This window comes from Ceratotherium simum, chromosome 18 (genome assembly GCF_057802395.1).
Source record: "Ceratotherium simum simum isolate JZ-2026a chromosome 18, ASM5780239v1, whole genome shotgun sequence".
NCBI lineage: Eukaryota > Metazoa > Chordata > Mammalia > Perissodactyla > Rhinocerotidae > Ceratotherium > Ceratotherium simum.
The window spans coordinates 57,897,185-57,903,184 of NC_141917.1; positions in this window are offsets into that span (position 1 = coordinate 57,897,185).

Below are 6,000 nucleotides of genomic sequence, written 5' to 3' on the forward strand. Positions count from 1 at the left end.
GGGGGCCGGCCCCGTGGCTTAGCGGTTAAGTGCGCGCGCTCTGCTGCTGGCGGCCCGGGTTCGGATCCCGGGCGCGCACCGACGCACCACTTCTCCAGCCATGCTGAGGCCGCGTCCCACATACAGCAACTAGAAGGATGTGCAACTATGACATACAACTATCTACTGGGGCTTTGGGGAAAATAAATAAATAAAAATTATAAAAAAAAAAAAATTAAAAAAAAAAAAAAAAGAAAGAAGACTGGGATCTCTCTCTGCCCTCTGCCATGTGAGGATACAGGGAGCAGATGGCCACCCACAATCAAGGAGGAGAGCCTCCCCAGATGCTGGCCCTGCCGGCACCTTGATCTCAGACTCCCAGCCTCCAGAACTGTGAGAAATACGTTTCTGTTTTTTAAGCCACCCAGTCTATGGTGATACAGCAGCCCAAACTGACTAAGACACCTGATTAAGGTCTGGGTTATTTTCTTTTTGGTGAGGAAGATTAGCCCTGAGCTAACATCCATGCCAATCTTCCTCTATTTTGTATGTGGGATGCCTCCACAGCATGGCTGATTAGTGGAGTAGGTCCGCACCTGGGACCTGAACCCGTGAACCTAGGCCGCCAAAGCAGAGTGTGCGGAACTTTAACTACTCGGCCAGGGGGCCAGCCCCAAGGCCTGTTTTTATTGAGGAAATGTGGACACTTGAGGGATGGTGAGATGCCCATTTCTGGTGTGGCACAGAGTTTGATACCACTGTCTTGGTTCTATCTAGTTAATTGTACAGTTCATTTCTTCTATGAATTATCAGATTTTTAGAGCTGGAAAGAGTCTTAAAAATTATCCAGTCTAGGGGTGTCTTGATATGAGTACAGCCATGTTTGGCTTCTCCATTGACCTACAGCCACCAACACAAAAAGAAATATAAAACCTGCTTTCTGCGTGGTGGGAACTGGCCCTTCTCCCATGGAGACAGTCGCAATCTGTAAAAATTGCAAGGCCCTTTGGGCGCCGCAGCCTGGGGCAGACTGGCCATCTGTGCTGGGCTGGGGCAATAACCAGGGTAAACAATGCACGTACACAACTGCCAGGCTGGGATGACAGCCAGGAGGCTCAGTGCACGTATGTCACTGATAACCATTTTGTGCCTGGGAGCACTGAATGCTTGCTCTGAAAAAAACTCTGTAACTGCTTACTCTGAAAATTATTGATGCTATAAAAAACTGCTGGAGACTGAGGCCCGGTGAGACTTCCACCTGTAGAAGGGACGCCTTGCCCAGGACATGTGATTCCCGCCCAGCCATGTCGATTGAAAGGACTCTCCCGGCAGTGGGGTGTGGATGTTGTGAGTAATTGATTTCTTGTGAAGTAATTGATTTGCTGTGAATAATTGATTTGACGTGTTCTCTTTTCGGTCAGCCTGGTGTTTCTCTTTCCGGTTGATTTGTGTGATTTCCCTTCAGCCGATGTGGATGTTTTCCCTTTCCAGTCGAGCTGATGTTTTTCCCTCTTATTATTTGACCTATTCGGATCTGTTTGCAGACTATCACCTTTACTCTCCTCTATATAATAAAATATACCTTCAGTCCATCTGTTTGGAGTGGAAAGTTTCTTTTACGTCTCCGATCGAATCCCCGAACCTCTTGTAACAAGGGGTTGGCAAACTCTTCCTGCAAAAGGCCAGTCAATATTTTCAGCTGTGTGGGCCAGACACTCTCTATTGTGATGACTCAAATCTGCATGTAAACAGATGAGTGTGGCTGTGTGCCAATAAAACTTTATTTACAAACACAGGTGGCGGGCTGGATTTAGCCCATGGGCCATAGATTACCTGCCCTTGACCTAGTCCAACGTTTTCATTTAATGTGGAGGTGTTCGCTCAGGATCACACATCAAGTTAGAAGCAAAACCAGAACTCATGCTCAGACCTGCCAATATGCTTTGTGCCCTCCCTCTGACCTCTCAGCTGGCTTATATGGGCTCAATTAGGTGCCTGTTTCCTCCACTAATTGAGCTGGGACTTGTTCCAGGTGCCTCCGGGCAGGCACCAGCCAGAAAGTGCAATGTGAACGTAGTTAGAAGCACCCATGTCAGGGTGACTGCTGGATGGTGGCCTCACACCTGCTCAGCCTCGGAGACTCTGCTGAACTCTCCCCACGTGTGGGTCTTATACTTCCCCCAAGAGACTCAGAGAGGTGAAGTGTAACGGAAAGAGCACAGACTTTGGCAGGAGATGGGCTTGGATGTTCATTCTGCCCCACTGTGAGCTCCGGGTGACTGGCGTCAAGTCACTTCGCCACTGATCCTAAATTTTCCCCATAAAATGAGGGTGACAACCCACCTAAAAGGCATACCGTTTGTAAAATACCTGCTTATGTGTTTGGCATATTGTGAATGCTTAATAGAAATTTCTAGGTGCAATGGTGGCCTGGATTTGCTTGCGAGAGGTGGTAGGCAGCTTCTAAGGGGGCCTCTGTGGATCCCCACCCCTGGTACTGACATCTTTGTGTAACCCTACCCTTGAGTGGAGGGGACTTGGAGTTTGCTTCTCACAAATACAATGTAAGCGATAGGATGTAGTTCCTCAAAAAATTAAGTATAAATTACCATATGATCCAGAAATTCCACTTCTCTATATATCCAAAGAATTGAAAGCAGGGTCTTGAAGAGATATTTGTACACCCATATTTATAGCAGCTTATTCACAACAGCTGAAAGGTGGAAGCCACCCAAGTGTCCACGGGTGGAAGAATAGATAAACACAATGTGGTCCATCCATACAATGGAATATTATTCAGCCTTTAAAAAGGAAGGAAATTCTGACACATGCTACAGCATGGATGAACCTTGAGAACATTATGCTCAGTGAAAAAACCCAGTCACAAAAAGACAAATACTGTATGATTTCACTTATATGGGGTCCCTAGAGTAGTCAGATTCATAGAGACAGAAAGTAGATGGTGAGTGCCAGGGGCTGGGGAAGGGGGGTGAGGGTTAAGTGTTTAATGTACAGAGTTTTAGTTTTGCAGGAGGAAAATAGTTCTGGAGATGGATGGTGGTCATGGTTGCAAAACACTGTGAATGCACTAACACCACTGAACAGTACATTTAAAAATGGTTAAGATGGTAAATCTTATGTTGTATATTTTACCACAATCATAATCATAATTGTAATCATAAAAGAAATTTTCTCTCAACCCAAGACCAGAGAAGCTACTGAGTGACTCGTGCAGCTAAAATTAGCCTGGCCTTGAGAGCTGGCCCCCAGAGTTCTCACATCTACAGGGGACGGCAGGGTCAGCCTGCCCTGCCAATTATCCCCAACCAGCCAGCCCATCACTTGCCCACCCCCTTCCAAAAATAGGCTGGGAGGCTATTTTGGTGCAGTCCGTTCTCTCAGCAAATGAGATCCCAGAACCTTCGTGCTGGAAGGCAGGGAGCCGGCTCATCGCCAACACCCACCAGGTGCCAGAGGAGCCTGAGCTGCAGCTCCAGTCTCCCTCACAGAGCTGGCTTTTGGAATCCAACTCCAGACACTCCTGCTCGTTGTCCTCAGAGGACATTGAGGCTTGGAGAAGAGTTATCGCTCAACACCACACACCTGTTAAAAAGCCAGTTTGTGAACAGGTCTGAGGAGCTTCAGAGCCCATTCTGTCTTTCCTTTTCTTTTAGATGAAGGGAGAATTCTCAGCATACAGTTCTGTAAGTTTTGACAAAGACATACAGTTGTGGATTCCCCACCACAATCAAGATACAGAACAGTTCCGTCACCAACCCCCAAAGTCCCATGGCACCCTTTGAAGACAATCTCTCCTCCCACACCCAGCCCCTGGCAGCCACTGATCTGTTTTCTGTGCCTATAATGTCGCCTTCCCGAGACATCCTGCAGCGCAAGCACACAGCATGTAGCCTGAATCTCAGCAAAGGCATTTGAGGTTCATCCTCAGTGCTGTGCATGTTAGAATTTCGTTCCTTTTCACAGCTGGGTAGTATTCCATTGCATGAAGGGATCATCGTGTGACGTTCCCCCACTCACCAGCTGATGGACATTTGGGATGTTTCCAGGTTTTGCTGATTACCAAAAACAGCTGCTTTCAACATTTCTTGTGTGAAAGTGTTTGTGTTTCATTTAGGAACAGGAATTGCTGCATTGTATGGTAAGTGATGTTTAATTTTTGTAAGAAACTGCCCAAATGTTTTCTGCCAGCACTGTGCGAGCATTCCAGTTGCTCCAAGTCCTTACCAGCACTAGCATTGTTAGACATTGTTGTTCTATCCATTCTAAACAGGATTGTATTAGTTTGCTAGGGCTACCATAACAAAACACCACCAACTGGGTGGCTCAAACAACAGGAATTAATTTTCTTTTTGTTCTGGTGGCTGAAAGTCAGAGACCCAAGTGTCGGCACCACATGTGGTTCCTTCTGAGGCCTCTCTCCTTGGCGTGTAGCTGGCCGTCTTCTCCCCGTGTCCTCACATGGTCCTTCCTCTGTGTGTGTCTGTGTCCTCATATCCTCTTCTTATAAGGACACTTATAAGTGTTGGGTTTGGGCCCACCCTAAAGACCTCATTTTAACCTAATCACCTCTTTAAAGGCCCTATCTCCAAATACAGTTACACTCTGAGGTCTTGGGGTTAGGACTTCAACATACGAATTTTGGAGGGAACACAATTCAGCCCATAACAGATATGCAATGGCATTTCCTTGTGGTTTTAATTTGTATTTCATGTGATTACTTGCCTCCACATATTCTCTTTGGTGAACTCTCTGTTCAAACCTTTTGCCCAATTTTTTTGTTTTTTGTCGTCTTACTGAAGTATTTTTTACAGCTTTGAGGTAAATTGATATACAGTAAGCTGTGCATATTTCAACTATACAATTTGATAAGTTGTGACATGTATGTAGACCTGTGAAACCATTGCCACAATCAGGATGGTGAAGACATCTGTCACCCAAAGTTTCCTTGTGCTTCTTTGCCATCCCTCCCTCCTACCCCTCCGTCCTTCTCTCCCTGAGCACCCACTGACCAGTCTTCTGTTACTATACAGTCATTCCCGGTACGACATTTCAGTCAATGATGGACCACATAGACAACAGTGGTGCCATAAGATCGGTACCACATGGCCTGGGTGGGTAGTGGCTAGACCGTCTGGGTTTGTGTAAGTGCACTCTGTGATGTTCACACAAGGACAAAATTGCCTAAGGACGCATTCTCACAGCGTATCCCTGTCCCTAAGGGATGCGTGTCTGCAGATGAATTTGCCTTTTCTAGAATTTTATATAAATGGAATCACACCATATGCATTCTTTTTTGCATGGCTTTTTTCACCCATCGTGCTGCATTTGAGGCTCATTCATGTGGTCCTATGTCGGTGCCTTTTTACTGCTCCATTGGGTGGAGCGGTTATTCATCCCTTCCCCTTTGGATAGACACTTGTTTGTAGTTTCCAGTTTGAGGCTGTTACAAAGCTGCTATTCGTGTACATGTCTTTGTGTAGACACATATTTTCATTTCTCTTGGATAGATACCTAAGAGTGGACTGGCTGGGTTGTATGGTAAGCACACATCTAACTTTTTAAGTACCTGCCACACCATCTTCCAGAGCGGCTGCACCATTTTACACTCCCACCCACGGTGGATGAGAGTTCCAGTTGCTCCACATTCTTGCCAGCACTTAGTGTGGTCAGTCTTTTTAATTTTAGCCATCCTAGTGGGTGTGAATTTTCCCTGATGGCTAAGGATGCTGAGCACCTTTTCATGTGCTTCTCTTTTTTTTTTAATTTTTTGTTTATTGCAGTAACATTGGTTTATAACACTGTAAAAATTTCAGGTGTACATCATTATACTTCTATTTCTGCATAGATTACATCATGTTCACCACCCAAATACTAATTACTCACCCTCCTCCCTCCCCTCTTCCCCTCTGGTAACCACCAATCCAATCTCTGTCTCTATGTGTTTGTTTATTGTTGTTATTATCTACTACTTAATGAAAGAAATCATACGGTATTTGACCT